Raw genomic sequence first — 14,498 nt, 5'->3', positions numbered from 1 at the left:
GATGTTTTTGTAAAAAGAGAATTCTGTACTTTCATTTTTACAAATGGGTATAAAGACCTGGCAAAAAAGAAAATGCAAGGTTAGATAACCAGTGCAATTCTCACAGCAACTTCATTTTAACTCTTTCTCCATTCTGCCTTCAATTGGCTTTTTTATGTTTTGCTTTGTCTTTTTTTATTGGCAGAATGAATTTTTTTTGTTTTACTCAGAGCTTCCTCTTCTACTTCAGTTTTCTGACTTTGCCTAAGAAACACTTTCTCAGAGATGAAAAAAAAAAGCCTCATGGTATTGTTAAGGATGGAAAGCTACTACATGCATAAAGCATGCCTTTGCAACTGTAATGCCAAGGATGCTGCAAATGCATACACTCAGCCCTAGTAACAAAGGTGCATGTTTGCAGTTGTATCTACCCTAATAAAACACATGAAACTTCAAAACTTTAAACAGCTTCTTGCCTTTTCTCATTTTAGTTTTCCAAAACTGAAGTAATTTTTTACAGATTTGACTTTCCTCTTTTGTCTCAAGGCAACAGGATTTATGACTATGGTAGTATTTAATGGACTTTATAATTCATCAGTTATTAATTCAATAATTCAGGGCAAGCTCTGACCACATTTTAGTAGAATAGCAATTAGAACATTTAACCTTTTATATAAAAATACATGTCTGGTGACGGTATCTAAAATTCTCAATAGTATCTATTTCCATAAATAAAAAGGAGACACTCATTTTACCATTCCTTGCAATTATCCTGTAACATCAGGTTAAAGGATGAACAAACATTAAAAGGCTATTCAAGTTCCAGGTTCAGCCACTAGAGAATTTCTTGAAGCATAAGAAAAAAGGCAAAAAAAGAGGTACCTTCAGCACATTTTATCACAGATTCAGGAAGCAGGAAGAAGCTGCCAGAAGGTGGGTCAGAGAGTGTGAATTATGTAGTTTCCATACCTATCCCGAGCAAACATGAGCAGATTGCCAGGGTTCAGACACTTCCCTAAATGGCCAACCCATCACAGCAGTAAAAAACCTGCACTCGCAGTTAAATTCTTTATTGCTTTGTCTCTGAGCTGCACACCAGGATTGCTCACATACTGTATCAAATGACAACACGTTTAGAAACTTCTCATTTGGAGGAATTAGATAAAGCTTAGACTAAACGGTTACATTATTTACTATGGGCTTAGATACTGACTTACACAAACACAATATAAAATTGACTTCTTTCCTACTTTATCCCTCCAAAACATTCAGCTACAGAGACAGGATTACTCCAAATGTTTATGTCTTACGAGACCAAAACCAGTATGATCAGCAGCTTTCTAAATGTGCCATAGATAAAGTTTGGAATCATTAGAATTTAAACTTGAAAATAATCAATAAAAGCAGTTACAAAACTAGAAATCATAATGGTTTGCCTTTGCACATTTATATTTTTAGAGTAAAGATATTAGGCAGAAGCCTTTATATATGGTTCTTTTTAATAATAAATTACTTACAGTTTGCCAGTGATGTCCTAGAAAAGCCTTACTGGCTCTTTCTAAGGCACAGTTTCTGCAAAGTATTCTAAGGAATTTAACAGTACTATAGCAAAACAAGCACTGTGCTTATTCCTCATTTAGTACCTCTGAAGAGCTGACACAAAATATTAAGTAAGGATTAACTTGACAAACGTAGTTTATATCCATAAAATTTTTTTAACCTTTTAAATAATAGTATAGAAAAAAAAACTCAACCCCGACTGCCAGTTATCTGGGAGAACATGTAAATTTTCTGTAAAAAAAAAAAGAAATTATTCAGCTGTGAACAACTGTATTACTCACAGCACAATGCTGTAGCCATAAAAGAAGAAAAATAAATACAGTAAGAATATATCTCCTAGGCAGCCTTTGCTGTATCTTGAACACACAAAGCCCTCATAACTCAGTGATACATTATCTCTCCTAGGGCAAAAGCAATTAAACACATTCCTTCCTTGATAACAGTAGGTTAAAAAAAAACCCTACATAAAACTCTCATACCTTTAAAAATTAAGTTTCACAGTATCTGAGGACATACCTTTGCTCTAAGATCCTAGAATTAATGGTTACTTTAGGTGGTTTATCTCCTTGGTGCTCTGCATAAAGAAGAGCTATCCTGAATTTTGATTATTCTTATTGCCCTTTTCTGTATTAAGTCTAGCAGACTGATCACTGTGGGATAATCATATTCAAAGCATGGCCTATGTATGTCATAGATTTTTACCACAGAATAGTTAATATCTTATGTCATGACCCCTTTCTATTAATACTCAACTCTATTTACTTTATTTGACACCTAGTGAAAACTGAATTGAGGTCTTTACAGAAATGTCTATCAGAAGACTTTCCTGAGCACTAATAGCTAATTTCAAGTCAGGGTTGGGTTTTTTTGCATAAAGCTCTTTTATTCTTATGCATTACTTCACATTCCTAACAATGAGTTTCTATTTTAATACCCAGTTGCTCAGTTTTTTGAGATTCTTCTGACTCAAGACAGTGGTGAAATAAAGAGTCATCAGATTTGTATCACCGCTAGACTACAGGAGGGCTTTTTTCCTGCAATCACTAAAACAATATTATTGAAATATCACTACCAGTATTTATAAAAATGGAAATGACCATCTTCTAAACATCTGCCTATTTTGACTTAAAATGCCCTTCTTAAATCACATGCCAGCTAAGGTGGGCACTGCTTCCTTTCTGAGTTCTGCATGCATACAGTTTGGATTATCCTTGTCAATTGAGGAAAATATTAAAACTTTTTTTTTCTTGCTCTGAGTGATAAGAAAGGAGCAACTCTGCAATGTATGTGTAATTAAACAGCCACTATGGAAATAAAAATGCAAATCCATGTGTGAGATACCAGAATCACAATTAAAAACAAGTTGGCGAGTCCCGGGGCCTAAGTCAAAGGTTACCTGTCCATTGACAATGAAGGTTACAAAAACAGCAAACAGCTTTTTTATAGACTGAACCCTTTTCCAGTAGCTGGCATGATATCCAAAGGTTTTCTCTGTCACTCCAAGTGGGTAACTCTCAAAAGGATCTGGTCATATTGCATATGAACTACTGCAATGCTCCTTTCTCTGCCCCTGCTCAATTACATCCATTTAGATACATCCCAAAAGAGCACTTCCTCTTTATTTTGTCCAAGACACCACTTTCCCTCCACCTTCCTATCACAACAATCAAAACCACACCCATCAACGTTCCCACTCCTTTATCAATAGGGTGGATTCACAGGCTGGTGGTGAGCCTTCAATCATTCTCTCTTTAATTTTGCAACAAGACTTCCCAGGTGAGGTTTCATTTACCATTAAGTGATTTACTCTACAAAAAGAAGCAATCCCACTCCCCTGTAGCTCAGGTACATCATTCCTATTTTTCCCATGCTCTTGCTTTTGTATTCAATCGGATCTCACAGTGAGCTGATTTGGAAATCACAAATCCTTACAAAAGAGCCATTTTTCTTCTAGTTTAGCTTCCTAGGCAGGCTCAGTGTAATGGTGAAATAAGCACAGGAGCCAGTGGGAAACAGGGCCCACGACTCTGCATCTGGTGACAGACAGTCCTTGGATCAGGTTTGCTGAAATGTGAAGCCCTTCTCTCAGGCTCTCCCTTATGCTTTGTAAGCCTAAGCAGCACAGGTACTCCTCTTATCTGGGAATTCTAAACTTCCCTGCTGAGGATAAAAGTATTTTCTAACTGATGCACAGGAACTAATTCCAGCAGGTTATTGTTTCCATCTATCTATATAGCCCAGCTACAACCTGTATTATTCTGGAATTGTGAATGCTGGGGAAACATTCTTCATGTCTGTTTCCACACAGCAGAGGTCACAGCACTGTGTTTTACTCTATTTTCATTGTGGTTAACTGTTCACTTTAATATAAATCTGTTAAAATTCCATTGAAAACTTAGCTCAAATCCAGCTGATACAAGTCTTCACTAACAGAATCTGAGGCACAAAAGAGAGGCATCTGAAGGGAAAAAAAAACCCTGCAAACTTTCTGTATTCTTATTTGTTACTGATTCAAACCTCTGGACTCTCTTTGACATTTCATCATGAAAAATATGGTCAGTGAAGGTCAAAAAAGCAATAGTTGTTCACACTTCAATAGAAGCTAATTTCTAAGTATCAGAAAAGCAAACTTTCCTTTCAAGGCAGTTGCAGGAGTGAAGCAAGTAGGGAAGCTACAACCCACACAAAGGAAGGGCACATTTAAAGGAAGAGAAGCAAACAAAACTTAAACTGGAGCTCATGCCACGTGTGCAAATCAGGCCTGCTGACAGAGCAGACAGGATGAGAAGAAACGTCCACATGATTATTTGATATAAGTCATATAACAAAGCTGCAGTGACACATGAATCCAAAGTGAAAATGGTACCAAGAATATCACACAGTAAGCTTCTCCAGAGCTCTCCTGTTTCTCAGAGTCTCCTGACTTTTTGGGATGGTTTCTTCAAGGGAATTTCTTTGGCCAAGTAAATACAGACATACAACAATCTAAAAAGCTTTTTGAAAGGGTAGCTGATCTAACTGCAACTAATTCAATTATGACATACACCCTAAAAGCAGAACACAAGGTCTGATCACCAGAGTTACCTCTCAAGTGGAAAATCAATGAGACATGAGTCACACCAGATAAAATGACAGTAACTGGCCTGCTTTTACCTCCAGAACCCGAAAGAGAGGCAAAACATTCTCTCTCTATATTCAGAATTCTGATCAAAAGAAAAAATAACCCTTCATGTAACAGGTGAATTTCCAATAAAACTGCTTCTGGGCTGGAGTCAACCAGAGATATTTTCAGATCATGAGAGATGTAATTGAAATTCATCAATATTAAGAAGCAATTTGTTACCTGTATTGTTGGTGAAGGTTTTTGCTGGTTGTTTTTTTGTTTTTGAGGTGCAGTTAGAACAACAACACAAGACTTATCAAGATCTTAACAGCAACAAATCGGCTCCTGTACACTTGTATAATCTGAGTGGTCCTGACAGCGAACTGTACTCCAAAAAGCAATGCATTTATGAGAACAGATGATTCTCAAAGATTTGCAAAATTCACTTCGGTTCAACAATTCAGACCTCCAAAATACATGTCAAGAAATCTGAAAAAGACAGGCTTCACTTTGAGATGGGGAGGTGTGGGAAGCTTTATTTGCACTAGGACATCATACAAGGAGTGAATGTTTCTCATTGTCCTTTTCAGCACTGGCTGTCAGATAGCAGATATGTGAAGAACCTTTTACATCTGAGGTATTTTAGGAATCCTCTTAACAAAGGATCACTGAATTCCCATGATCCAGAAAAACTCTCACCTGACCTCACTTAAGAGAAATTATGTAACTACACTTTATTCTGTTGGAAAGCACTTCCTCACAAGTGCATTTAAAACTATCCACGCACATGAAAAGTAACTGCACTATAGCAGCTTCTACAATAATACTGTGAATAAAGATTTTTTTCAGTCTGCTTTTTTTAGAATGCACAGAATATACCAGAATTTCCAGAAAACTGCTGCAATAAACATCACAATTCTGCTGAAAATAATATAAAAAAAAACACTGGTTAAAAATAAAAAAAAAAAAACCCAAAAGCTATACTGGCTTCTCATTTTGCCTATTTTCCCAAGGTTAAATAAATAAACAAAATCAGAAATGTTGACAGGTGAGGGCTGAGAAGACCTGAGAACAGTTACCTTTCTTTTTCCTGAAATCTAGCTTTTAAGGAAACCCCCAAAGAAGAGTGCTGGCAGCATAGCAAGGCACAGAAATATCGTCAAATCTTTTCAAGTGACAATTAGACAGATTAGTTACTAACAAAAGCAATACAATAATGTATCCCTAACCAGTACAACTTGCTGCTAGTGGTACTCAGACGTTTAGAGACATGCACATAGAAAACACAAGTAAATGAAAAGAAAGTAATGGGTGGAAAACATGTACTAATATATTCTAATTTCAAAATTAATAAGACACAATTTTTGAAGTTGCCAACTTTTTTTTTTTTTTTTTTACATTGGAAATAGGAAAGTAACCCAAAGCAAAGAAACCATGGCCTCTGTTGCAATGTTAAGAGCTTTCTGCTCTTTAGTCAGTCACCACCTATACACTGCTCCAGTCAACTCTGCAGGAACGGCTGCTCCAAACTCCAGGTTAAAGCAGCCTTTTCCAGGCAGTTCTGTCTGACAATTGCATCTCAGTTCCAGCTCTTCAGGTGAAGCATAGGGAATAGGTGCATCTGCCTAAGACTTAAGCCTTTGTGTCCTTACTACATGAGATACCATGATGCCTTTATAACAGGCTACAAAAAAGCCTCTGTACTGCAGTGATACACTGAAGGAAAATCCCTGGAAAACTTAAAATACTAGAGAAAGGAAACAAATTCCTTTTCTGACATCAGTCTAATATGGTGAACAGTGTTTGCCTTCTTCCTTTATTGATTTCCAGGTTTATATAGGCAAACACGACACCAGGATCAAGGCCCAGTGCCCTGTCAGTTGGCAACACTTTGTTTCTCAATGGTTTAGTCACAATTTAGTCACAAAAAAAATTTCCCATCACTTATAACAAAGACAATGCTGATAGCCTATGCACTGGAAGTACACACAAACTGTAATCCATGTAACTGGTGAGATGGAAAAATGTACTAAAAGTCTAATTACAATTAGGCTATAATAGATTGAAAGCATCATTTTAACTAAACCCTCTAGACTCTTTTTAAACCATTGAGAATGCGACATTTGTTTCCCTTTAACCCTTTCCCTAATTCCAGAGCACAGACATATGCGACACAAAGCCTATCCTTCACTTGCCCTTAACCCTGAGGCAGCTTTGTCAAATATCAAAAATCAGAAATGCTTGAACAAGGTCACACGGGATGTAGGCGGTTGATTTTGAATAGAAAAAAAGCCCAGAATAAGGCATTAAACTGAATTTATTTCAAAAAGTTCTATCAAATTGTTCAGTACTTTGAACTCTAAGAAGCTTTAACTCATTTGTATCAAGGTTAGCTCTTCCAATTTAATCAAATATTTTTAAATCACCCAAAAGAGTCCCAAAGGAGAAATTTTACATAAAACTAGGATATGTAGTAGACAGGACACATTTCTGTTCAAGCTTATTTATACTGCTATTACATGGCAGTGGGCATAAAAAACCGAAATCTATTCCTAATACATGGAACACAAACTGATTTAAAATAACAATATATTTGTATAACAAACCATTCAGGAACCTTAAGACTTTTTTTTTCAGTGGTGATTAACCCTTAAAATACTCAGATATTAAACATCTCAGATATTAACTGTAAACTCAATTTTACAGAGAGGTGAGGTTGCATGGTGTGTTCTATTTCAGAGCCTGGAATGCACCTGACTCCCTGGCTCATCAGAACTGATCTTTTGAGCTTTGCTTCTCTTGAATGAAGTCTTCTGAAAGACTTTGACTGTAGCTCGGTTTCTTTCTTTTGGATCACTAAAACCACCTAAAGGCAAGTCAAAGATACTAAATCTACAATGAAGGCTCCATTAAAGTTACCTTCAATATTACATTACAGATGGCTTTAATAAATACTTTATAAAAACCCTTTAATGAATATATTTGATAGAGGATTTTTTACTAAATCTTGTAACTGTTACATCACAAATTTTTTTCTCCACCATGTTGTTTTGATGTTTTACTCTTTTAAATCATGGCCAGCAATATTACAAAAATCTAAAAACTATGAGAGATCTAATGTTAAAAAGTCATCTTACCTCCTATGCCAAGGACAGAAAACTATACCTCAATCATCTCTAAAAGGAGGTAATTTAACCTTTTCTAGAGCACTTTCAGCAATAGATATCCCATTACTTCCCTTAGATATACAACCCTGTAATTATCTGTCCTGGATAGATAATCTTTCCTGAAGCTGGAAAGTTTTCCCTGACATCAAAATCTCTTTCTATGCTCCTCAGGACTATTATTTCTTTTCCCACCTAGAGAGAACAGTTTACTACATTATTCTCTGTTGCAAACTTTACCACATTTGAAGCCTGTTATTATGTCTCCCCATCTCTGCTAAAGACTAAACAAGTACAATTCTTTCAGTCCTTCCTTGAAGGTCATTCCTGCAACTCTTCTCTACTCTCAGCTGGTCCAAATCTCTTGGAAGCAGAGTAACAAGAACAGAGACACTGCATTATCTGAGGCCTTACACCGCATACTGCAGAGCACCTTCCCTCTCACATGCAACAATCCAGTCCATAAATCCCAGTGAGATCCTGGTTTTCACAGAATTGTCACGACTCCACTGTGCTCATTTTGTGATACAGCTGCTTATTTACAGAACTGTCACCCAGCCAAGTGTTTATCACATTTAAATTGACTACTTCTACCCAAAGGTACTGTTTTGTGTTTCTCTTTACTGAAATGCATCCTATACAGGTCAGGTCACTCATCCAGTTTTCCAAGACTATTTCACACTAATGCTTACATTCACTCGCAGATTTGTCCTGTCCAGGCAATTAGTAAATCTGCTTTGTTCTATCACCCAGGCCACAAAACAAAAAAATAAACAGGAGTAAATTCAGAAAATACAACTGCAAAAGACACACACATGCCTTCAATCTGCAATGTTCTAATATTTAATAAGTAATTAAGCAGCATGGCAGAACTTCTCTGACAGTATCTATCTTTGGTGTTTCAGATTCCTTGGCTGTGGAGATAACATTCCTAACGTCAACACTGCTGCACAGGCAGAGTATGTTTCAAACACAAACATACACAGGAGGCTCTGTCACTCTCCTCCCTCTTTAATTCATTTCTGTGTGGCACAGTAACCCAGTTGCATGGCTCCTTCAATTTGCAATTTGGGCTCCTTGTTTTTCCTTCCTAAACTAGACATACTTCAATTCACACAAAAAAAACACTGCACCACTAGCTCTGAAAAATTCAGCTCTCATGGACATATATATATGCTAATAAAACTAAAACATCAACACAAACCAGAATGTTATAATTTATGTACCAACAGGTAAACTCTCAGGAACACTCCTTTCCTCTCTGACTTTCAAATTTTCTAACTGAAGTGTTCAAACAAAATTTGAATCATCCTTCTTAGGCAAAAAATCAGCTACTTCTCATGACAAGAGACTATTAAAATCCCACTTCTCTACTACTAACATATAAAGATGAGCTTTTACACTTCTTACTGATACTTTGTCAGCATATATGCACCTCCCCAATAAAAACAAATATTTGTGTTTAAATACGGTATTTAAATCTGAACTACTAAAAACATCTTTAAAATCCTCGATAATCAAATTGTCTATCTTGCCAACATTCATATTCCTTTGTCCTGTGATGAGGTTCAAAAGACCAGAAAAACTGGAGAGCAGTTAATAACAATCTAAAACACTGCTACAAGGAGAATCAACTCTTTTCTGATGGAACAAGAGACAAAGCAGTCAGCTATATGCAAAGCAAAAATACTGAAATTCAGGATCAGGTAAAACTTTAGCCATGGAGGGGGTGATGGAGCTGCTGAAACAAGCAACACAAGGAGGAGCTCTGCCATCAGAGGGAGAGATCCCAGTGCGCTTCAAAGGGCAGAGGATTGGACCCACTGAGCTTTACGTAGGTCTGTGTTTAACTGAATTCATTACAAGCATCAAAACACTGAAGTAACTCTAAAGAACAGTTATTTTAAGTTAAGCTACTAAGCTTTTGGACAAAAGATACAACCAATTGTATCTGGGAAAGAAATTAAATGCAAACTGTTAACTAATACTCAAATTTTGAACACAAACCCATATAAATTATCAACCTACACACCTTAAGTATTTTGATTACAAAGCTGCACTCCATAAGGGAATCTTTTTAAAGGTCTTTTTGTTTGAAACACAAGTGTCCAATAAGAACACACCATTTAATGCTCAGCTCTGCAATTCTGAAGTCTTTTAGAGTTACTCAAACAGAAGGAAGGTTTTCAGAAAACTGCAACTACCATGATGGTTCTTCTACAACCACAGCAGTTTTTCAACCACAAACCATATTTACAGTGTTCTTAAAACTGGAACAATATACCCTTAAGTGTTAGAGTAAAGTTTACCAGGAGCAAATTCTTATCAGCAGCAGCTTGATTTACATCAAAGTACATTTAATTTGGAAACTAAAAAAAAAAAAAAAACAACCCTCACTACAGAAGTGAGAAAGTTTCTCAGTTTCTGCAACTTCACTCACGCCTACGGAAGTGGCAGAATATTTCTTCTTCAAGGTTTTTAAGGACAAGGTCTACAAATATCTGTCTGGAATAATCCAATTTGTTTTAAACCAACCTGAGAGAAAGGGAACAATAGGTCCTACAGTACTGCATTTCTAGAACTGTGAGTACAATCTCTATATATGGATGCAAGTGCCAAATACTTGATGAATAAATTCTCTCTTGCAAATTTGGTTCCTTATGACCAGAGAGACCTATATCATCAGTTCCCACACAATGCAAAGACTTCGGGAAAACCAAAACAAAGCAAACCTCAATACATTAGTCCTAGAGATCATAAAGAGGGGTTTGGAAATGTGAAAGGTAATTTAAAAGAAGAAAAAAAACTAAAATAAAACAAGAAAAAAAGCACAACTGGAAGGAGGGCAAACTGCAAAGACTTCTGTTCCAGCTTCCGCAACACTTTTAGAAATGCTAAGAAACACATTTCTTATTTCCCTTATGGTAAAAGAGCAGAATATAAGACTTTTCACTTTGTATCAACCACACAACTATTATTAATCAGAAGTCAACCTAAGTACCTAAAATGATCTGGAAGAACCAGATACAAACAAATAAACCAAAAAATCCCAACCAACCAACCAACAAAACCCCACGAGAACTTTTAAGTCTCCTGGAAATCCTGGGAGTGTAAAGCCTTCATTCTGTAGGAGACTAAGGACAGCATATCTCACTATGTAATCTCACTACACAAGTATGTTAGAAACACTGATAAACATCAGAGCAGTCACATGCTGTTCAGCTGTAGAACAAAGGCCCTTATTAGGACACATTCCCAAATTCTGTGAAATAAAAATCTAGTTATTTTGCACATTAAATCCATAATGACACCGAGCCAAAGAATTCCATTTGCTATTTCTCTTTCTCCAGAAATGTTAAAAATGATGAGACAAGACACATGATTGAGCTCCATCACTAAATACCTCAATAACTAAGCTATTTAATACAGCCTCTCACTTAGCAATTATACACTTGGAGTATGCAAGGCAAAGGAAAAAATTCACTTAACAGTGGTACAACTGAGAATTGCAACAACTACCTATGATAGACTAAACAACCAGAAACATAAATTATCAGCAGTATTTCAATGTAAGGTCATTCACTGCTGCTCCTTGCTGACACACACGGTTGCACTGCATAACACTCCCTCACAGAAAGCCTTTAAATTCAAGCCTGTAAATTCAAAGCACAGAATTTTTTTATGGAATGAACATGACAGTGCCGGTAAAAGCCTGAAACCAAAGTTGTTTAGGTTCTTAATGACTTGCTAGAAGTCACATGTCAAACTGACTTAACTGCTAAGCCCTTCTAAGGTAATGGGAAGTTTCTTCACTTGAGTGACAATTTTCACCTGATAGGTTTTTTTAACATTTTTCCCATATACTCTTTTTTTTCTCCCTTGCTGTTTAACACACACCATGTTTTTTTTTTCCCCTTACACTGATTAAGCAAATATTACTACTATTAATGCAAAAGACAGTACAGTAAGATTAAAAGATGCTCAAAAACAAACTATAACAGTACCTTGTCAACTTCTTTTCTCAGAAGTTACACTTGCTTATGTAAAGAATCCCATTTTCCTAATCCCAAACCTACCAGTCCCTACTAGATGACCAGTCTTTGGAGCAGTTAGGATGGGCAGCTAGTATCTAACCACAGGTTAGAAATACACCCAAAAGGCATGTTCTTAAGAGGTTGCACAAGTCATTATTTAATGTAAAATACAGGGTACATGTAGAGCTTCACTTGAAAGCCTCAGTAAATAATCACTATGTAGTGATTAATACAGTATAATGACAATATCAATGGAAAACATGCAAATATATGTATAACCATGGAAGAACTACTAGGTTCTTTTAATAATAACTGGAAGCATATTTACAAAATAAAATTTGGAGCATCAAAGCCTCAAAAACATATTCTTTAAAAAAATTTAGTCTCTGTTATGTGTTAGCCTAGAACCAGATTAGCAAAATACTCCAAGACTACAAAACATGCCAACGTTACTGGATAAAAACAAGGACAGAATACAAAACACCATAAGGAAGAAGAAGAACCATATGCTCTCCCTTAAAAGAGACCAGGATTAGGAGACAAAGGGAATATTGCTGAGCTGGGACACTTGGATACGACTGGAATAATTTTTCTAAATACAAGAGAAAACAGAACTGTATATTAAAAGTTTGTGCTGTAGCGGGACATATATCACAGCCTCCATGGAGAGCAGCCTCGGGATGTTAAGGAGCTCTCTTTCGGACCCCTGCCTCCTTAACCATCAGCGCCGCTGTCCCTGCGGGGCAGGCGCCGCTCGGGATGCCCAGCAGAAACCCGGCCGAGAGCGGGGGCACAGCCCGGGCAGGGCTGCGGGGCAGGCCGAGCCAGCGGGACAGCCGGGGAAGGGCCCGGGAGCGCCGGGAGCGGACACGAGCCACGAGCGCGGCGCGGCCGGGGCAGCGCGGGGAACTCGGGGACACCCGGTGCGGGGGCGGCACAGCGGGGGCGACCCGAGGGGCTCTGCGGGCACCCGCGGCAGGCGGGCCCCGGGCGCGGGGACGGGGGCGGAGCGGCGCGGGGGAAGCGGCGGGACGGGGAGAGCCCGCCCGCCCCTGCCCCCGCCTCCCGCGGCCCGGCCGGCGCGCGCGCCCACAGCGCCCGCGCGCGGGCTCAGACACAACATGGCGGCCGCGGCGCCGCGCACGTGCCTCGGGGCAGCCGCGCCGAGCGCGCGCGCACGTAAAGCCGGGGGGGAGGCGGGGCCGCCGCGCACGCGCAGGAGGCGCCACGGCGGGCCAGCTGATTCGAACGGGGCGCGCGAGCCGCCACCTCCTCCCCGCACGCGCTGGTCACGTGGGGGCTTCCCCCGCTCGCTCCCTCCTCCTTCTTCCCCCTCCCCGCGCGGGTTCCGAACTCGCCGCCGCCCGGGCCCCCCCCCGTTCCTTCCCCCGGGGCCGGGCCGGGCCCTCACCTGGCGCCCGCTCCTCGGCGCGGCCGGGCCGCGCAGCCCCGCGCGCCGCTCGCTCCCTCCGTGCCGCCCGCACCAGGCGGCGGCTCCGCACAGCGCCTGCTCCCCTCAGCGCGGCGGCGGCTCCTTCCGCTTCCTTCCCCTCCCCCCCGCGCTGCGGCGGGACCCGCTCCCTGCAGCTCCCCCTGCCGGCGGAGCGCGGCGCGACCGGGCAGGTGTCCGTCTGTCTGTCTGCCCGGGCGCCCTGAGGGACGGGACAGCTCCGCCCGCGCAGGCGGCCGCAGCGGGAGGGCGGGCGGCTCTGGGCGCCCCGGCGCAGCCGCCGGCAGCGCGGGCACGCTCCAGGGCTGCGTGCCGGGAAGGGGACGGGGAGCGCGGCTCGGGGGCAGCGCTCTGCTGGCTCGAGGTGCTCCTGCCCCCACTGCCAGCCTCGTGCCCCCACAGCGGGGCTGCTCGGTTCGCAGCTCCTGAGAATTTCCAGCGCTGTCTCCCGACTGAGCTCAAGCTGTGCCGCGAGAACAGGCTCCGTGGGGTACTCCAGCCGTCTGGATTATGACTAAAAATTAATCTATTGCGCTTTCAAATTTTTTCCTGTGGTACTGCTTGGTTCTCATCTCACCGGTGTGCGATCACCAAGAGTTACTACTACCTACCGCCTACAGCCTGCTCTAATACATCATTTACCTGTACTCCTACAGAGACAACAAAATTACTGTCTGACTATTCTTGAACTTCTCATGGCCTTTTTCCTGAAACATCACAGTTAAAATGCATTTGGAAGAGTTTTGTGTAGACAAGAAACAGAGACTCACATTTTCTGTTAAATGCTAATGAAATTTAAAAAACCTTGCCCTTAATTAACATTTCTAGGTTGCTGGAAAATCCTTAGGTAAAACAGTTGCCTGTAACAGAGTTAAGTATTGAAGAATATTTTCAGTTGCTTTTAAAAGTAGCTAGTGGCTGTATTCAAGTCATAGATACTTTTGTAAAGAAAATACATTTAATAAAATCCTAATTACCCAAATTGCAAGTCTAGTCATACAGACATTCCTTCTGCAGAGTCTGCAGAAAAACCTCAGCAGCTTTTCCACCCTCCTAAGCAGTTCTCACTTTTCCCTACATCTTGCTGACTTGGAAGTCTTCTGTGATCAAATTCAAACCAACAGAAATCCCACAAGAAAGAGAGGGAATCTCTGGATTCTGCGCCGCTCTCTCCTGCAGCCCTGTTGTGTGAGCGGTGTTCTCACTGC

The 14,498-nt window shown here is 40.2% G+C and overlaps 1 protein-coding gene across 2 annotated transcripts in view; it reads right to left on the bottom strand.

Annotated features, from left to right (window-relative positions):
• Nucleotides 1-13,680, bottom strand: part of ZZZ3 (zinc finger ZZ-type containing 3) — a 58,324-nt gene extending 44,644 nt beyond the window's left edge. The window contains exon 1 of one of the 2 annotated variants that reach the window (XM_041482996.1): nucleotides 13,252-13,680. The gene's annotated coding sequence lies outside the window, so the exon portion shown is untranslated. The remainder of the gene's footprint in view (nucleotides 1-13,251) is intronic. The other variant, XM_041482995.1, reaches the window with a different exon arrangement.
• Between the last annotated feature and the right edge of the window lie 818 nt (nucleotides 13,681-14,498).

This window comes from Pyrgilauda ruficollis, unplaced genomic scaffold (genome assembly GCF_017590135.1).
Source record: "Pyrgilauda ruficollis isolate IOZ18807 unplaced genomic scaffold, ASM1759013v1 scaffold6, whole genome shotgun sequence".
Taxonomy (NCBI): Eukaryota; Metazoa; Chordata; class Aves; order Passeriformes; family Passeridae; genus Pyrgilauda; species Pyrgilauda ruficollis.
Note: the sequence above shows the minus strand (reverse complement) of the source record. Positions and strands in the feature narration are given on the sequence as shown.